Source organism: Eulemur rufifrons, chromosome 4 (genome assembly GCF_041146395.1).
Source record: "Eulemur rufifrons isolate Redbay chromosome 4, OSU_ERuf_1, whole genome shotgun sequence".
Classification (NCBI taxonomy): domain Eukaryota; kingdom Metazoa; phylum Chordata; class Mammalia; order Primates; family Lemuridae; genus Eulemur; species Eulemur rufifrons.
In genome coordinates this window covers 54585299-54605970 of record NC_090986.1, presented here as the reverse complement: position 1 = coordinate 54605970, position 20672 = coordinate 54585299, and positions in this window count along the sequence as shown.

Genomic DNA, 20672 nt, shown 5'->3' with positions numbered 1-20672 from the left:
TTGCATTTCCCTGATTATTAGTGATGTTGAGGATTTTTTCATATGTTTATTGGCCATTTGTCTGTTATCTTTTTTTTTTATTTCAGCTTATTATGGGGGTACAAATGTTCAGGTTATATATATTGCCCATGTCCCGCCCATCCCCCCGAGTCAGAGTTTCAAGAGTGTCCATTCCCCAGACAGTACGCATTACACTCATCATGTAGTTATACCCCCATCCCCTCCCCCCACCCTCATCCCCCAGAGACAGAACATTCAAGCGTGTCCATTCCCCAGACAGTGCGCAACGCACTCATCATGTAGGTATACACCCATCCCCTCCCCCCACCCCCCACCTCAGTCCAAAACCCAATTGGTGTTATTCCCAAATGTGCACTTAGGTGATGATCAGGGAAACCAATTTGCTGGTGTGTACATGTGGTGCTTATTTTTCCATTCTTGAGATACTTCACTTAATAGAATGGGTTCCAACTCTGTCCAGGAGAACAAAAGGGATTCCATATCACCATTATTTCTTATAGCTGAGTAATACTCCATGGTATACATATACTAAATTTTACTAATCCACTCATGAATTGATGGGCATTTGGGTTGTTTCCACATCTTTGCAATTATGAATTGTGCTGCTATAAACATTCAGGTACAGGTGTCTTTTTCATAGAATGAGTTTTGTTCTTTTGGGTAGATGTCCAATAATAGGATTGCTGGATCGAATGGTAGGTCTACTTGAATCTGTTTAAGGTATCTCCATAATGCTTTCCACAGGGGTTGCACTAGTTTGCAGTCCCACCAGCAGTGTATGAGTGTTCCTGTCTCTCCGCATCCATGCCAACATGTATTGTTTTGGGACTTTTTGATAAAGGCCATTCTCACTGGAGTTAAGTGATATCTCATTGTGTTTTTGGTTTGCATTTCCCTGATAATTAGAGATGTTGAGCATTTTTTCATATGTTTGTTAGCCATTCTTATATCTTCTTCTGAAAAATTTCTTTTCATGTCCCTTGCTCACTTTTTGATATCTTTTGAAAAGCTTCTATTCATGTCTTTTGCCCACTTTTGATTAGAGTTGTTTGATTTTAGTCTTGCTGATTTTAGTTCTCTGTAGATTCTGGTTATTAGTCCTTTATCGGACATATAGTTTGTGAGTATTTTCTTCCATTATGAAGGTTGTCTATTCGCACTGTTGTTTATTTCCTCGGCTGTGTGGAAGCTTTTTGATTTTTAACAGATAGAAAGACATAGGGAAAAATAAAGTAAGACAACACACCCCAGAACAACTTAGGAATGCTTGTTTCAGGCAGACTTTTCTGACATTATATCCACACATAAAAAGTAGATGGGAGAATTATTATAATTATCTAGATAAGTATGCCATTAAACATTTCGTCTTTGCCAAAACATCTATTCACATAATTTCCAAACTTTTTCCTAATGTGCTCACTGCATCCCAAAACAAAAACAAAAACTGAAAAGTCATCTTGAATTATCCAGTAATCAGCTGAAGAACAAAAATGAAGCTTTAATTCAGCTAACATTTCTTCCTAGGTTTGGTATCTTTTCATTGACCAAAGTAAAAGCTGTTTTAATTACTTTTAATTAATTTTTATCAATACATGCATATTTCTATGAGCAAGGAATAACAGAATATGGAATAATCATAATCATGTGGCAATGCAGGTACCCTTTTTCTGGAACATTCTTATTCTAAGTGAGGAAAGGAAAGCAGATAGATATCCTCAGATTCTGAGTCTTGAACTTGATGCAGATGTGCTTAGGAAAAGCAATAAAACTTTTCTTCATATTTAAGAGAAGTAGAAAGGAAGTAATAAAAGAGGAGAGACTTAGCTGTATACTCCTGACAGTTCATCTTTGCCTCAATGTACCCAGTAGCAAGAAAGAAGCTGATTTTTGCTAATATTCTGTCTTTTCTAGCTAATAAGATGCACAGTTGTTGAAGACACATCAACAGGCAGTGAACATTGGTGTTTCAATGTTGTTAAAAGTAGTACATTTATGAAATGTAGCAAAAATATAATTTTTGTAATTAGGTCCTCATATGGTTTCTTGCAATGGATAGTGTGATTATTATTATCCCTATTTCACAGATGGAAACATTGAGATTCAGAAGGTTCAATGGCTGACCTTGAGTAAGCTGGCCAGTCACTGGCAGAAATGGGACTAGCAACAGATATTTTTACACCTGTATTGTACACATGTAGGAAACAGGCAAGTCGTGGTATATGGAGAAGAGAATATGGAGAGAAGGAGACAAACAAATGTAAACAGAATATACAATTTTTACTGAAATTTTTTCTCTGTGTGTGCAGGGTGTGTGTGTGCGTGTAGAAAGAGACAGAAGCCATTAGAGTAATAATTATCTGTCTTATTCTGGAAGCCGGGAGAGGAAAAATGAACCATCAGGACAATAAAATAAATGGTGAAAGGAGTTGCTTCATAAGTTAAATGATAATTGGCATAAAACAATAACTACAATTCTGTTTGAGAACTGCATCTGTTCTGTGAAAGGACTTTTATCTAGGTGATAATAATGGACATTTTCAGTGCATGTTTTGATTTTTTCCTGATATGATTCAAAAGCCAAATAATATGAAGAAAGAAAATTCACATTCAAGTAGACAATAAACTCTAAGATTTTTATCTACTTAAAATTTATCTAAATAATATTATCAAAATGCAATTATTTCTAAAAATATTTGAAATCACATATATGAAGAGTTTATACTCATTTTATTATATGTAAATATAGATATTATTAAGTCCTTTACCCTAATTGTGTCCTATTATAACACAATTTCTATGTAACATTTTTCTAAGATATACAGGTTAGAAAAAATGGTTTTTGAAGATAATTTTGAAAAAGAAAAACATGGCTTGTTCATTCACTCAATTCATTCATTCATTCATTCAATAATATTTCTGAGTGCCTACCACATGAACAACATTGTGCCAGGTTCTAGAAATGTCAAACTCTAGAATACATGTTCCCTACCCACAGTAGATGAGTAATGGAGACAGATAAGCGAACTGAAGGTAGCTCTGTACTGTGATGCTTAGGATAACTGGTAGAAGTACAGTGTGCTAAGGAAGCATATTAGAGAGTTTTATCTCACACTGGAGAGGTCAACGGAGGCTTCCCCTGGGAGATGACAGCAACATCGGAATCTTTATGAATGAGTAGGATATAGCCAAATATAATGGAGTAAGTAGATGGTACGGGGGTTAAAGATGGTATTCTAGGCCTCTGCAAGATATTCTTAGGGGGCATATTCAAGGCATATTGAATGCAGAGTGGCCAGATCAGGAAGGTCTGTGAGTAATATACTTCATCTGGAACATAAGATATGTAAGGAAATACGAAAGGAGACCAAAATGTAATAGTGCAGTAGTCAGATTACAAAGAGATGTGTTCACTGTATTAAGAGAATTATTTGTATGAAGGTGTTAATAATGTATATAAGATTCTGTTCAATACTTGCCTTTTTGCCCTAAAAAAGTTTATGTCTGTTGACTTGTAGTTTGGATTTCATTTTAAAGTATCTACTACGATTCTCCAACATGAGAATTACAAACATAAAGAGATCGTCTTGTTGGTCAGAAAAATATTTTCTGTTGCTCAGCTTCCCCACTGCCTCCCACCACAAACTTGTTCCACAGAATTATCTTTAGCACATCTTTTTTCAGGAAGGTTAGTTTTATCTTCATAAAAGATGATAACAAATGTATGTCATAAAGAATGGGGATTGATAATCCTTGTAATTTCTGCTATGCTAATGTACCTACAAATGCTATTCATATTTCTTATATATTGAGGATTTGTCACAACAAAAAACACATAATACAGGTAGAACATTAAAAGTACAGTTGCAAGCAGTCCTCTCATCAAGGTAGTTTACACTCCGTTGTCGGTAGAATATTTCTAAGTTGTTTGCCTGAATAATGTGTGAGGTAAAGAATTTGACAGGTTAATTATACATTGCTTTAAAAAGTATTTCCTAGCATTTTATTTGAAACTGGTTGTGTTTTAGTATCTTTGATTCTCCTGCTGCTCTTTTAATATGGAACCACAAAAATACCTTTCTAAAAGATTCTACCTGTGAGAGAAGAGATTTCATCAGACCTCACTTTGTCCCCAGACCTCTGCTCATACTCTCTGTTGGTTTCTCCCCAAGGGAAGACAAGTTACTAATCCGAGTGGCCAATGCCTGGGATATCATTTGAGGGCGTGTTTTACTACTAATGCCTTAAAAGTCATGAGCACATGAAGTTTGCAGAATATAAACACATCTAAGAAGGTTTTCTGCCCAAACAGCTGGTCTGTTTTGACCGTCTTCCTCTCTCACTTTCTTAAAAGCAACTATGTGGGACCAGAATAGGACACAATCCGCCCATTTTCGACGCAGGGAAAGGGGAATTGAAATAAGGTTTGTGTGGTTCTCCAATTCAGCTTTTGTCACAGCTGTAACTCAGACACTGTTAAGGATTTACCCAGATAATGTTAGAGCAGCATATCATTTTCTATGTGGTCATGGCTTCTAGTAAGTGTAACTCTCTCAGAATCCCAGAGTGGAGGAGTCTTGAATGTCTAAATCATTGAGAGACCCGTTATCATAACAGACCAAATAGCCACTGACTATGCTCTTCAAGCTGTTTTTCCAGTACGTATAAAATCCATTTGCTGATTTGTGTTCATCATGAAGAAAGGTATCCACAAATCCATTTATCAGCATGTATTAGATATCTCCTATGACTTTATATTTCCCATCCATATATCCCCACTATACTCCAGATTCATATTTTCAAAGTCTACTTAATATCACAATTTCTGTATCTATTAGTGTCATAAGCATATGAAGACCAAGAAGTTCTGTCCTTCCAAAAATCCTCCCCATCTCTGTCATACTTGATTTCTCCTTCTCTCTCCCCTTACCCTTCCTCTAATCTATCATAAATTACTCTTGACTCTACCTCCAAAATGCACCTTGGATCTATGCACTTCTATTTCACTGTTAACATATTACTCCAAATCCAAGTTCTCAACAGTTCTCTTCTCAACTACCTCCTAATTGTTCTTCTCATTTCACATTACCTAATCTTCACACAGCAGTAAATAATATTACAACAGTTTACTCCTTAAAACTCTCCAATGTTTTCCATATCTTAGTCTGTTAATAAAAGATCCTTTAAATGATTGGCCCCAAACCTCCTGCCCCAACCCCTTGTTTTACCACTTTCCTCCTCTCTAATCTCTATGCCACAGACACACAGTTTTGTTTTGTTTTTTTTTCCTATGCTTAGAACATAATAAGAACACTTTTAATCATCAGCTACCTTAGGCCTCTGTACGAGTCGTTCCCTCTGCCCAGAAAGTTCTTGTCACCACGTGTTCACTTGCTGGCTCATTTTGGTCTTCACAAATTTGAAGCTTATTTTATTTATTTATATTATATCTATTATCTAATAAATGCATTGAGGTAAGACATTTTGCTCTAATATCTTTCATAGATTTTCAAATGTAATACACTATAATTCATTTTAACACTCTCTAATGTCTGCTTTAATTTTCTCTTTACCTAAACGTTTCTTAGAAGGGCATTATTTAAACTCCCATGTATATATGTTCAAGGTCAAGGTAGTGGTTTTCCTTCTATTATACATTAATTTTATTAATTTAATATGCATTTTTTGCATTGTGATGAGAAAATGTAGCTAAAGTGACTTATGATACTAGAAGTTGGGCAGTTTATGTTTGTGATCATTTTTATGATCTTTTTTAAAGACTATTTCAGGATATTTTAGAAGAATGTGTGCTTTGGTATGCACATAAACACACATGGTAGTGTGGTATCCTATATAGGGATTGTGAATCTACAGTTAGTGTTTAGCATAAAAACTAATGAGAGTCAATAGTGCCTGAAAATTCTTTGAGAATGTTCCAGTTTGGTGAACTACATACCCTCACTCAGAGCCCATAACAACACTGGAACAGATCGATGGGTCTTCTGATGAGCAAAGGATGAAGTTACTTGTTTGCATTTAGGGACCATCTTCTATTTTCTATTTTCAAAAAAGTGTATTTAAACAACAGAAATATACTTACCCTAGTGACCTAAACTGTGAAGATCAATGGAAAACTAAAACTAAACAAGGCTTACATCTCAAGCTCTCTTTGAGAATATGTTTATTGATGAGAAATAGACTCATAAGAATCACAGATGCTATTTAATTTGTTATTTTGATCTCTCTCTATTTTTACATTCTAAGTTTATTTTCCCATTTAACACCTTTTGCCATATGTTTTATTTTGCCTGATATTAAAATTCACCTTCATCAATTTTTTTAGCTTAATAAGTATCTTTGACAATCTCTGCTGTTCAGTTGCTTTTGTGTGTTTTAGATATAGTTCTAGAAAAGAAATTATAGCTTTATTCTACGTATTTATTTTACTGAATTTGAAAGTCTCTTGATGGCATAATATAGTCTTATTGTTATTCTTTTTATTTTCTTATTTCTTTCATAATTTGAAATCTATATATCCTATTGCCCATTTCTATAAGTTGCCTTTTGATTTTAAAATACATATTCAAATTTATATTTACTATCAAAACCTTCAGCAAATATTCTATCAAAATGTTTCACTTTTGGCCGGGCGCGGTGGCTCACGCCTGTAATCCTAGCACTCTGGGAGGCCGAGGTGGGCAGATCCTTTGAGCTCAGGAGTTCGAGACCAGCCTGAGCAAGAGCGAGACCCCACCTCTACTAAAAATAGAAAGAAATTATATGGACAGCTAAAAATATATATAGAAAAAATTAGCCGGGCATGGTGGCGCATGCCTGTAGTCCCAGCTACTCGGGAGGCTGAGGCAGAAGGATTGCTTGAGCCCAGGAGTTTGAGGTTGCTGTGAGCTAGGCTGACGCCACGGCACTCACTCTAGCCTGGGCAACAGAGTGAGACTCTGTCTCAAAAAAAAAAAAAAAAAAAAATGTTTCACTTTTAAAATCATCCAGAGTCATAATTCTCTTTTGACATTATTGTTGGGGGAATATATTCTAACAATCACTTTAGGTTTTACAGACACATTATCAACTTTTTTTATGTGTAAATATAACTTTCCCGAGGGTAATATCACCTGAGGTAAATGTGGCAACCACATGCGCTATATGTTAAGGAGAGAATCTTTAGGCAGTCTTCCTACCAAACATCTTTATGAGAAGTATGGCTCTAATCCCACCCATGGCACTTTCCCACATATATTTTGGGTGATATTTTTCTCCGATCAGATATTGCAATCATATTCCATCCTCTTTCTACCGTCTAAATAAACTTTAAAAATACCTAATGGCCTTTCTCCTTATTTTCCAGAATTATGAGTTTAGCCTTTGTCTAATACCTTTGTTGTCTTTCAATAAATAACATTTGGGGTTGAGTAAGCACATATTTTTAGTCTATCACCTTGAACCAAAAGTTTAAAGTCATACAATTTCTGGAATATTCTTTTTGTCCTCTTTTTCTTCTATCTTGGTCTAACAAAACTCTATGTATTTTTCAAAGACCATTCTTTGTGCCATATCTAGCTGCTTCCTCATTAGAACATCTTGTTTACTATTCTAACTTTGGTCTTCTTAGTATAGATTTCTCATTACTTATATATATTCTTATCTTCTTCCTTAAGTTGATTCTTGAGGGTAGAATTTGTATTCATAGTTCTTAGGACCTAGTGGGTGCTGTTCAGTCTTATCACAAAACTCTGTGGAGAGTAGATATCAACAAGTAATTGATAGAAAAGAAAAATATCAAATATAAAGCATTAAAGGCCCTTGGGGATCATATAGACTAATATTTTCACTTTGTGGATGGCATAGTTGGGACTTATTACTTCAAAGCCAACTCTGGAATCCAGACCTCACAGCAGGCATCCAGCATTCATTATACTATATGTTGGGCTCATATACTCTTAAACTTACAAGAAAATATAGAATTATTAATACTTAGCACTCAAAGTAAAAACTGACATGCAACTGCTGTGTAAATACTTTTAGCGATTTTAAAATCACTTTTTGAACAAAGCAGATCATATCATTTTCAAAAAGCCATAAATAATAGAATGCTTTTGAATAGAACAAATTCAACTAAATTTTCTTCTCTTTAATAACTGAGTTTTGATATATTATCTCAATTCAGTCCTCATCTACATGATAGTTTTTCAATTATGTGCAGCAATAACATTACATATATGTCAGGGACTGCGAATACATAGCCGACGCGCTGCCACCCCCCCATATCATATAACACAAGCTGTCTTTCTCACTAAGTTAGATCTAACTTCAGAATTCTTCCTAACTGCATTTTGTGGAAAACCACTGTCAATGGATGGTCAGTGGCACATGTGAGAAATTGTATTATTAACTTAAATATTCACAGCCTCTCCCTGGGATGCCATTCCTATTTTCCCCTTCTTTGAAGAATGATCATATACAATCAATTTGAGTTCTGGAAATAGCGATTTGACTCGGTCAAATCGGTCTGGCCGATGAAATGTGCATGGAAATGAATACGTCACTTGCAAATAGAAGACTCAAGATCTAGTTTAAGTTCATGATTTTCCATGTCTCCCTTCTCTCTTCGTTGAGATCTTCTCTGTCAGTGAAGTTCCGGGAGTAAAAAACATGTTAAGAAGAATTGCAGCAACATGAGCATGACTCTTAAGCCTTTGTATTGTTAGCTACTAATACGTGATGGTCATTTGTAACCACAACATAGTCTTATCTTCTCCTGACTTGTAAAGCATGTCAAAGCATTAATTCATTTATTCATTCATCAAACATGTTTTGGTCTCCAATTATATTATTAGGTTATGGGAATATAGCAGTAAACAAGATAGACGTGGTATCTGCTCATAGAAATTACATGAAAATAAGAAAGCTGGTTTTTTTAATGTCTTTAATCACAAACAAAGAATTAGAGATTGAGATAAGTGCTGTGAATAGAACTAATTAAATACTATAATAGAGAAAAAGGGTATAGAAAAGTTGGAGTCTGATTTAGATACTGTGTTTAAAAAACTCCTCTCCAAGGAGATTAAATTTTCACTGAAGGTATTAAAATATGAGAATTAACAAGGTATGAAGGATGTAAGATAAACTAAGAATGGATTAAGGATAATGACAACATGGTCAAAAATCGGAAGGAAAAATAACTTGATGTATGTCAGTTATTGAAAGAAGCCAGTAGGAGCTAAAGCATAGTGAACAGTTAATTTATTATAAGAGAAATGGAGTCAATCGCAGGATTTTAGGCAGGAATGTGATGTGCATTTATCAAAAATCACTCTGACTACTATATGGAAAATGGGTTAAGTAGCCTTGGTGAGCAATATGGTGGCTTTGATCATGATGCTAGCAATGGAGATTGTGAGGAAATTAAATATTTAATTTGGGAATGGAATCAGTGGGAACTGATAATGGAGTAGACTAGAATATAAGGTAAATAGTAAAACAAAGAATGACTTCTGAATGAAATGGCCATTTCCTGATAGACTGGAGTGGAACAATGTTTTAAAAGGTATTATGGCAAATAGAAATGGAGAATTCAAGTTTGGATCAATTAAATTTGTTTTGGCATGAGATTTTCCAATGGAGGTATCAGGTAGGCAACTGCGTACATATGACCAAAGTTCATGGGTAACATGTGCTGGAGATATAAATTTGTGAGTCATCACAATATGGATGCCATTTAAAGGCATGGATTTGAATATAATCTCTTAGTGAAAGCATATGGAGAAAGGCAAGTGAAGATCCAAGTTTGAGCCTTGCACAACATCAAAGCATGGGAGTTAAGAGCAAAGCCAGTAAAGGAAATTGAGAAGGATCAGTTATGAGAAAGGGGGAAATGCATAAAAATCATATAACGTAGGCATTATTAAGACTTTCTAAAACAAAGGTGTGGTCAAATCTGCCATTTCTGTTGAGACACTAAGTGAGATGACAGAAAAAAGAAGTATTTACCGAATTTGGTAACATGAGAGGCTCTTAGTGTTTTTGAAAATAGTGTTGAAGACAGAATCTGGACTGAGGAGGGTGACACATGAGTTATAGCTAAAGAAATATGTGCCTTTCCTTGGGGAACTGAAACTACTGAAGACGATTCCAGAAATAGAAAAATACCTGAAAAAGGTGTGCATTACGTGGGAGATTTTTTAAAGAATGTGAGACATTAAAGCTGGTTTTATATTGATGGAACTATCCTATAGGAAAAGAGAGATTTATGATGTACTGGAATGAAATCATAGCCATAGGCATGAATTCTTTCAGTTGATGGAGAGGAATGGAATCCACAGCACACATGGGAAAAAATGGACTTTAATAGGAGGATGATCCATTCTTTCATCTTGACATGAAGGAAAAGGAGACAGAAATTTCAGGAACAGGTAGCTTTGCAGATAGGATAGTAGGAAGATAAAGAATTGGAGATTCCTTAAGTGGAGTATGAATAGGGAGAGGGAGAGAGAATTGTAACAACAGATGAGTCGATACAGTGTATGAAATAGTTAAGCACGAATATCAAACTAATAAAGAAACTATAGCTGACTCAACATTCATTGATTTCAAGCGTGGCTAGAAATGTGGTTGTGAAATGCCTTTTCAGGTTAAGGAAAGACAAATGCTGTGGTTTATCCATGGTTTTGGTTTGGCTTGAGAATATAACTGACAGAGAAAGAGGTAAGTGGTTGTAATATAAACCACAACGTCTAATCTAGAGACTAGGGAAATAAGGAGACAAGGCTGATGGACTACAAGTTGTGGGGTAAAAAAAAAAAAAAAATGGGATGTCTCAGTGGGGTCAAAGGGTTATAGCTGAGGAAGCAGTTGGACAAGTGAGTTGGAAAGTTAAGAGGTAAAGGTCAAAGTAAAGGAAGCAATTTCTAATGAACACTATGTGTTATCCTAATCTTAAATCTTCCCTACTTCATCTGTTAATGCAATTGTGATTCATTTATGAATCCCTGTTTTATTACTTCCTCTTTGCCTCAACTAATTTGGCTATTTTTATCCTATTGCACTGTATACATTTTTGTCAGCAATTTAAAATAACTTTTTGGAACAAAGAAAGGCATTGCTTAATTTGCACATTTCAATACACTTTTTTTATAGCATGGTTGTTAGATCTATTGTCATCTCAGTCTCTCTTCTCTGAATAAATTTCATTTATTTTCAATACCCTTAATAAAATGAAATCCCCAGAACTGAACATAATCACCTAGAGATAGGTGAAAATGTCACAGTCAGCAACTAGAAGAGCCAAGACTAAGAGACAGATCTCGTATTCCTGCTCCAACTATCTCTTGACCTGCATAGTGAACTACTAATAGAAATAATTCCAAATATTTACTGAGTGAGAACCTTCTTCCAACATAGGGCTTAATACTTTACAAGGTTCATTGTATTTGCTTCTCACAAATAAATATATGAGGTAGATATTATTAGCCCATTTTAAAGGTAGAAAAACTGAGGCTTAGAAAAATTAACTTTTCTAAAGTCACACAGCTAACTAGAAGACCACATAAAACTTCAAGTAGTTAATCCCTCACAGTCCACTCTCCATATATCTATGTTCTATTTGCCTTCTATTTGTACACTTAAGTGGTATTTTCTTCTTTTAACAACCACTCATGTGTTCATATTGAGTTTATAATGACTTCAAATTCCTTGTTACCCTTCAAATGCAATCTATTAGCTTCTTCTCCTTGTACAGTTCCAGAGACATAATAGGTACCTAAAAAATATTTGATTCACTGATGTTCTGCTCCATCAGTAGATTGGATGAACCATGTTCTCATATCTCCATTCCAATAATTAATTAAAACATTGATTAGAATAGGACTGGAAACTTCTTTCCATCATTCTTCTAACATGAATGTTTAATTATGCCTATTTTAAGTCCATATAATATACTATCTCCAGCATACATTGTTCATTTTGTCTACAAAGATAATGTGAGAGGCTGTCAAAAATAATAATCAAGCTAGATTTTTTTCTTTATAATACTCACTTGATCTGTCTATCTAGGAAGCATAGACAAATTAAAAATGAAATTAATTTGACATGACTTATTTTAGTGAACCCATATTGGTTTCTATTGATCATTGCTAGCTTTTCTGAGAATACACAGGCCATCTTGATAATTTTTAATTCCATATATTTATGGCCAATATGTGCAGAAGTCATGTTTCTCCCTTTTTGCTTTTCCTAATATTTGTAATACCTCTTGTTAACATAGTTAGTCCCTCTTTGATTTCTTTTTCATTCCTTTGTGTGTGTGTCTGAAAATTCTTTCACTACTAATTGAATTCAGTTTTACTTTTTACTTTCTGGTTCCATAGACTATAAAGAGTTCTCCACACAGATCCCCAAAGTAGACCAATACATGTAGAGTGATTTGGGGTGCCAGTGAGGCACTGATATTCCCTAATTTCCCTCAACATTTTTACATACCATGGTTGGTAGTTTTTATTCTACCATTGGGACATCTTTTTAGCTTTTCAGTGTATGGTTTGCATAGAGTAAAATCTCTTAAACCTTGAGAATGAGAAATATAAGATAAGCTTTGGAGAGTTAATCCCTAAAATGAACATATAATCATGTGTGTATGTAATTATCTTCAAAAGAATTGAAGAATTGAATGAAATTTTACAGTAGCATGATTAAATGGATTAGCATATTTCCAGTAAGAATATATGACAGCACTGGGGATGGAGATGGTGTGAGGTTGGTCTACAAAGGAAGCAAAAAAAAAGTAAGTTCCTAAAGGAATATGCAGTTTGTAACACCTTGAATCTCTGTCAAAAGGAGAGAGATTCTTTTTTTTTCATTCTTTTTAATAATTGATAAAAATGTATATATTTTTCATGTACAACATGTTTTAAAGTATGTGTACATTGTGTAGTGGCAAAATCAAGCTAATTAATATATGTGTTACTTGACATACTTATCTTTTTGCATGTCAGAACAATTAAAATTTACTTTGTTAGTAATGTCAAGTATACAATACAATGTTATTAGCTATAGTTACCATATTGCACACTAGATCTCGTGAATTCACTCTTCCTATTTAACCAAAATTTTTTAACCATTGACCAAGATTACCCCAATGCCTCCATACCCTTGCCTCCAACCCCTGGTAACCACCATTCTACTCTCTGTCTATAAGTTCAAGTTTTGTAGATTTCAGGTGTTAGGTAAGATCATGTGGTATATATCTTTCTGTGTGTGACTTATTTCACTTGGCAGAATGTCTTCCAAGTTCATCCATGTTGTCGGAAATGACAGGATTTTCTTCTTTTTAAAGGTTGAATAGTATTCCATTCTGTATCTATACCACATTTTCCTTTTCCATATATCTGATAAGGAGTTAATATCAAAAATATATAAGGAACCCAAACAACTCAACAGCAAGAAAATAAATAGCCCAATTAAAAAGTGGCAAACAGCCAAAATAGGTATTTCTCAAAGGAAAACATACAAATGGCCAATAAGCATATGAAAAAATGTTCAACATCACTAAATACCAGTGAAATGCATATTAAAACCATAATGAGATATCACCTTACATTGGTTAGAATGGCTACTATTAAAAGACAAAAGATAACAAGTGTTGGCAAGGATATGGAGAAAAAGAAACTGTCCTACATTGCTGGTGAGAATGTAAATTATTACAGCCATTGTAGAAAACAGTATAGACATTCCTCAAAAAAAATAAAAATATAACTACCATATCATCCCACAATCCCACTAATGTGTATATATATCCAAAGAATATAAAATCAGTATGTCAAGGAGATATCCACACTCTCATGTTCATTACAGCATTATTCACAGCAGCCAAGATATGGAATCAACCAAAGTGTCCATCAACAGAAAGAGATTCTGATTCAATGAACTTTAATATTTCTGGTTTTATTGGAAAACCAATCATACCCATTGGAGTTAACAAGTTATCTTAGTCTTACCAGTAAGCATTTTATTAATCCAACTTCCTCTTTTTAAAATCCCCAATCATGATAGGATTTCCTAAATATGTTTAATATTATTTTACAGATAGCTTACTGACAGGGAGAAAATATGCTAACCACACAAACATATTTGTTTCAGTTCTTGGAAATTAATTTATCATCTTAAATTAAAATCTTGGTATTGGGCTAGGAAAATATGATACCCTCACAAAACCATTTCATTTCACTGGGCACGGTGCTATAACTTGAAATGGAGTATAGCATAGAGCTAGTAAATAAGATGTTTTGGTGATCACAGTATTGTATCTAGAAGGGTTCATGTAATTTATTTTCGATTATGGAATTTGACAGAAAGTTATATGTCATCTATTGTCCTGGGAATATAAAAACAAGTGTACATTCTCCACATTCTCTCATTCCCTTCTCCAGCACACATAGAAGCCATGTATTCCAGGTATGGCTACAAATTTGAAGAGGTAGGCAAAATTCAAATTATGGCCTCACTAAGGAAACTGAATTGTATCCTATAGGTAGGGAACCACTGAAAGATATAAGCAGGCAGTTAAAATATTAGAGTATCATTTTAGAAGCAGTACACCAGTCATAGTATGGGAAATGAATCTGAGGGAGAACAAATGAATGGAGTGGGGAATTGGAGACACATAAGAGAGAAATGATGAAAACCTAAAGCAAAAAAGTGGAATTGGTCATGGACATGTTGGATGAAATTTAGAGCTGTTAGGAGAATAAAATTGACAGGATTTTGTAACCAGTGGAATGAGAATTAAAAGTCAAGGATAATGCTACTTTTTTGACTTAGGCAGCTGACTGTATAGTGGAACAAACTGTTATATAAAAGTAATATAGAAGGAGGTAAGGATCCTGTTTCAGTTTCCTATAAAGTTGTAAGTTTCTATTTTTATTTTCATCTTTGCATTTATATAGCCAATGTGAATTTTCAAACTACTTTCAAAGACAATATTTTTTTTTACTCCAAGCCTCATCATCTTCTTAAAAATCATAATTCCATATTACATTTAATGAAAATATTTCATACCTATTTGTCCATATCAGTTTCACTTTAATATCTTATTTTTTTAATTCTCTATATCAAGAACTATACCTGTTAACTTTTCACTCCTATGCTCAACCAAATCCATAAGTTCATGCAAAACCTAGATCAGAGTCACATATACTTGAGCCTTTACTGCATGTTACCTTCAATTTCCATAGAAATTCTGTCAGCTCCAGCATTAGTGAAAATATAGTTGTTTGAAGTCTGTAGAACACCCACAACAAACTGTGAGCAAAAACACAAAAATTTTGACTCTTAATCAAATTTTCCTAGTTTAATACTGACATAACCTTAAGCTCAAAATTTTCACAGCTAGAATTAACTGTGTCATGCAGAAATCATTTATCAGTTATCATCCCCCAATTCTGCATCTATTTACTACAACTTTTAAATTAGACCTCATCTTCCACCATCACTCATCAGGAATGTCTCCATTGACCTTCCTGATCAGGTTGACATTCCCCATATATATGATAGCAAAGATCTCTGTTACCATCCCTTTGGAATCATTATTAGGGTGGAAATTTTTCATTTTCTTTTATCATACTTTAATTACTATTTGTTTCCCCTACCGGACTGTAAGCCCCTTTATTTCTCCTCACTGTAATATTTCTCAGTGATTACCAGCATAGCTTAGCATTTAAAGTATGTTAAATTAATAAATGAATAAAATATTTTGCTTTTTGTTTTCTAAATCATCATCCTATATTATCTGAGCTTATCTTCTTGTTTCTTCTCTTATTTTTCATTGATAATTTTTTTGCTATTCTACTTTTAGCTGTCTTTATTAGACATTAGCATACTTATTAAAAATGTAATTGTGAATACTTTTTAAAGCGTGTATGGAAACTCTATCAAAAAATGATCTTTGAAAGCTTTTAGCTCTTATTAAATTCAAGGAATCATTTAATAGCAGAAAAAGGTGATGCAACAGCCTCTAGGACCTATCCTCAGCAAGATATTGCAAAATGACTTAAGCTATTGACTCTAACAGTTCTGTATTTTTATCCTTCTTTTCAGGAACCTCTAAGAAAAGAGGTCAGTTTAGCCCCATTTTATTTTTTAAAAAAAGAATTTAATGTTCTTGACAGGTATCAGATTATAAGTCCTTAGAGACAAAGGTTTCCTGTTTGCCAACAGAGCATTTATAACACAGACAGTTGTAGGTGGTTTTCCTTCATCTTCCCCAGCTTCTTAACTTATCCACAGACCACAGCCCTGACCCACAGAGAGCAACCCAGATGCAGGAGAGTAATTCAGTCTTCTGGCTAGTAAGTCAGTGACTCCTTAGCCCATTCTCTCTACAGGGGTAGCAGCAAACAGATCATTGGCTCTTAAATTGGATGAGGTGGTTGTAGGATGGAATCCAATGCTTAAAGCAATGTAGTTCCAAAAGCATTGTGGGGACAATTTTATATTCCTTTTTGCAAGTATTGGAGAGGTTGGATTCCAGCATGTTGTCACCACATTACACTGATGTTTCTTGTGGAGGTCTGTGTGATGTTACACTTCGTTCCCTGTAAAGTGGATGAAGATGTTCAACACATTACACAAAAGTTACTGAGCAGGCATACAAAAAGAACTCAGTCTCTTTTTATTGTTCTCTTAATGTTATTTTTGGTGCTTTCAAAATCCTATTAAATTTGTTTTAATGGTCTCAAAATTCAGTGTCAGAATTGTCCTTTTTCCTACTTAAAGTGTTCTGATTTTTTAAAATGGATTACTTAAAGCTGCTATGACATAAAACATAGTGGCCTACAAAATGTTCCTTTCCTCTTCAAGCATTTTCCATGCATTAGTATCATTAGTCAGTCTTCAGAATTTTCTGGGGAAGTTCCAATAGCCTTCTTGTCAAATATCTCAAGAAACTCTAATGATACAGCTAGTGTCATATGATGTATCTCAAATGACCTTTGAAGACCTAGGAAGAATGGTTGGAGATGATTCTCCTATACAGGAGATTTCCTGGCCCATGATAATGATAACATCACCACCATTTAAAGATTTTCAGGGCATCTTTTTATCAAATCAGCCTTCTGCTTTAGTCCAGCAACATGAAGAAGGTGACGATCCAGCATGGGTGCATGGTCAGCATGAGTCTGGTCTGGATGGTCAGGATGGTGACTGGTAAAATTAGCACCACCCATGGTGGCTTGTTATTCTCACCACCAGCCATATCACTGTAGCAGCAACTTTGCCCAACAGTTCATCCCATTGGACCTCCACCATACTCTCAGGTAGAGCTTCATTATGAGTATTAAAATCTACTTTGGTAGATTTTTCTTCAATTGGAACATTGAAGGGAACAAATATCCTCCATCAGGCTTAGTCATAGAAGGTGAGTCTTTACCTGACTCTCTTTACAACATCAATACCATCTATCAATTTTTCAGTCATCTTGGAAAAGCAGATCAGGGGCTCTTAAATTGAATGATGTGCTGGCAGGATGGAATCCAATGCTTAAAGCAATGTAGTTCCAGAAGGATTGTGGGGAAGATTTTATATCCCTTGTTCCAAGTATCTGAAGGTTGGATTCTGGCATGTTGTTACCATTTTCAACCAAAAACTGGCACCAATATGTTTGATTTTTCATTGTAGATCATTTTCTTAATGTGGTTACTGATGCTTTTATTCATTTTCTTTTATCTTCTCTGGACATATGGAGGATGTAAGTGCAATACATTAATATTAATAAAAACACTAACAATGTGTTTAAAAGGAAGGGCATTTTCACAGAGTTCTAGCTGGCTACTTTTTTAGACACCCTTTTTACACTCCCCATTAACCTCTTCAATAATCAGGATAATCCACTGAGCTGTGCTTGTAATCATGTTTTAACAAATATGTTGGGTTCTGGAACCTCAGTGATAGCCTCATAGTATGTGCTAATTTTAAATTTCCCCAGGAAGATATTAATGACATACTTAGTTTCACCAAAACCCAGGTATATTCAAAGGATTTGTTTTCATCTCTGTGACATCTCTCTCAAACCCTTATTGTTCTTATTAATTATATCACTTTTGTAGATCAAGTGGTCAGTAGTGTTGGACTTGTTAGAACCCATGTGTCCAATGACTATGGTGTTGATACATGTCTTTTCCTCACCCATTTTGATCTGATTTCCACGGTACTTGAACTATGGCCGAGGACATATTGTAAAAGGCTTATCTATACTGAATGTTAGGGAATATAATCTGTAAACTGTTGTTGTATTGAAAATTGTCCATTGTTGCTTAGTGGCATGCTCATTATCGGATTCTCTGTAATAACTAAAGTTTCTATCAGGAAATCAAAAATTTAAAAATAACCTCCATAACATATTTTGATTATGAATTGATAGATGTTAAGATATTCTCCCTAGATGTCTTAAGTGTCATCCTTGTATCAACCTGGAATAATCTCAAAGCATATGAACACAGAAAGAAGTAAATATTTATTGAGCACTCTCCTATACTGCAGTCATGGCATTGGGTGCTGGAAATGTGGAAATAAGACGTCATCCCAAACCTCCCAGCCCAGTAATACACATTGAATTATTCTGTTCATTCAGTGGGCAGCCCTCACTATTCTTTTTCCTTACAATGGATGCTGACACAAATTGCACAAGGAAACTGATGAATAAAAACAAAAGAGACAAATGGCAAAAAAATATTTGAAGTACTTTTTCTTGGGCTGGCTCTTCTCCAAATGACAAGTGATAATTATTAGATAAATAAATGAGACCTTACTGAAACAACTGACTTTCTCTGATTAAAATACCACTCAGAATAATGACATATTGCAGAGGGAACCACCTTTCCTCTCTTCATGCTCACTACTCTCTTGTTGAGTTATCATTCAGTATTGGGTAGAGAAGCAGCTAAATGCACAAAGTTTAGGGTCAAATGAAAATTACCCAAAGCTTTATGGGTAATTAGGTTGGGTTATATCAGGCAAGGGAGTATTCATTAGTTACAATGCAAACACTATGTGGTTACTAGACATTCACATCCCGGCATGGTTCCTAGTTCAGCCCATAATTACCTATTCACCAGATGATCAGTTTTGCAGCCGGGTGAAGAAGGAATCCTCAGGAAACACTGTCATGTAACCCTGGAAACATGGTGACTAGCAGAGCAAGTGGACTAAGCAAAGTCTCATTATTTCTGGAGGGGAAAAAAAGACACTCTTTGGAATTTCCGTACCCCTAGAGAGAATCTCATGAATCATTTGGGTAAGAAGTCTCCTACATGTGATTTAAACGAGTTTGTTTATAAGCAGCCTTTTGCTTTAAAATATTAAGACTAGTGATTATCATCACCGTTATAGATTCATTTCCTCAAATGTAGAATGCATTTCAAATCGAGAGTCACAATATAAAATCCAAATTCTGCCAGAAGGTGGTATATTAAACTGGTTTCAGCTAATCATTTAGGTAAGCATTTAAGTACACACATCCCAGGTTTCACAGGACAGTCCTGGTTTACACTCCTGCCATGGCATGATAATGAATAGCACCCCTGTTCACTCTCAGTCTGAGTTAGATGATGATAAATGATAAGACCTTTCATTCTAAGTCTAGTCAGGATTAGTGCTTTCAAACAACAGAAATAGCTCTGGCCAATTTAAGCTTTTGGAAAGAGCATCTGATTGGTGGAACTGTGACCATATATTCAAACTATAGTTGCCAGGGATCTGAGAGACCAACCAGATGGATCTTAGTCAGAGTGCTGTCTCCAAACAAGGGTTTCTGGGCAGACTAACCGAACCAGAAAAAGGATTCAGAAGCTGATGGCTAAAAAAGAAATTAAAACAAAACTTCTCTTCCTTCTGGCTAATGCCTGATGTATTAAATTATAACTTCCTGATGACAATATGTGTCTCATAAGGACATAAAAAGACATTAATAAAATGGGAGAAAGAACCCCAAACCAATAAATTCCTTCTTCTTCATAATGTTGCCTAGAAACACACTTCACAACTCTGATCGGGGCACTAAGCTCTGTAAATGGTTAGATCTCTTAAATTCATTGGTAGACCATTCAGATTTCATTTCCATAATATATGTGGATTATTCTAATATTGCTAGTACATTGGTTTAACAAGCACATATGGTAGCTTTGTAAAATAGAAAGAATGCTATGGTTTAAGTTTTCAACAATTTTTAGCTTAAAAATGTTTATGTGTGAGTGTAAAGCTACAGTTTGATTTTTAAATGCAAAGTGTTGTTTTCCTAAATTAATGACCTCTTTATTGATAGACAATTGGAAAGAAGATCAGAGACCATCAATGTTACTTTGGGAGGAAAACAAGCTCAGTTAATAGATGGTAATGGAAAAAAACTTGTCCCATGTTATATCAAAATTGTTGGTAGAAAGATAACCATTATCTACTACTTAAAGTAACCATTTGCCTTATAATAAAATTGGTGAAAAATGGTGAAATACACATCACAGGACACTCAAGAAAGAAACTTTGATTTTTGCATGATAAGGAAGTATAATACATGTTTCTCTCAAAATAACTTAAGATCTCCTCAACAGACGCATATTCATGCAGTACACCCACAGAACAAAGAAAATAAGACTGTG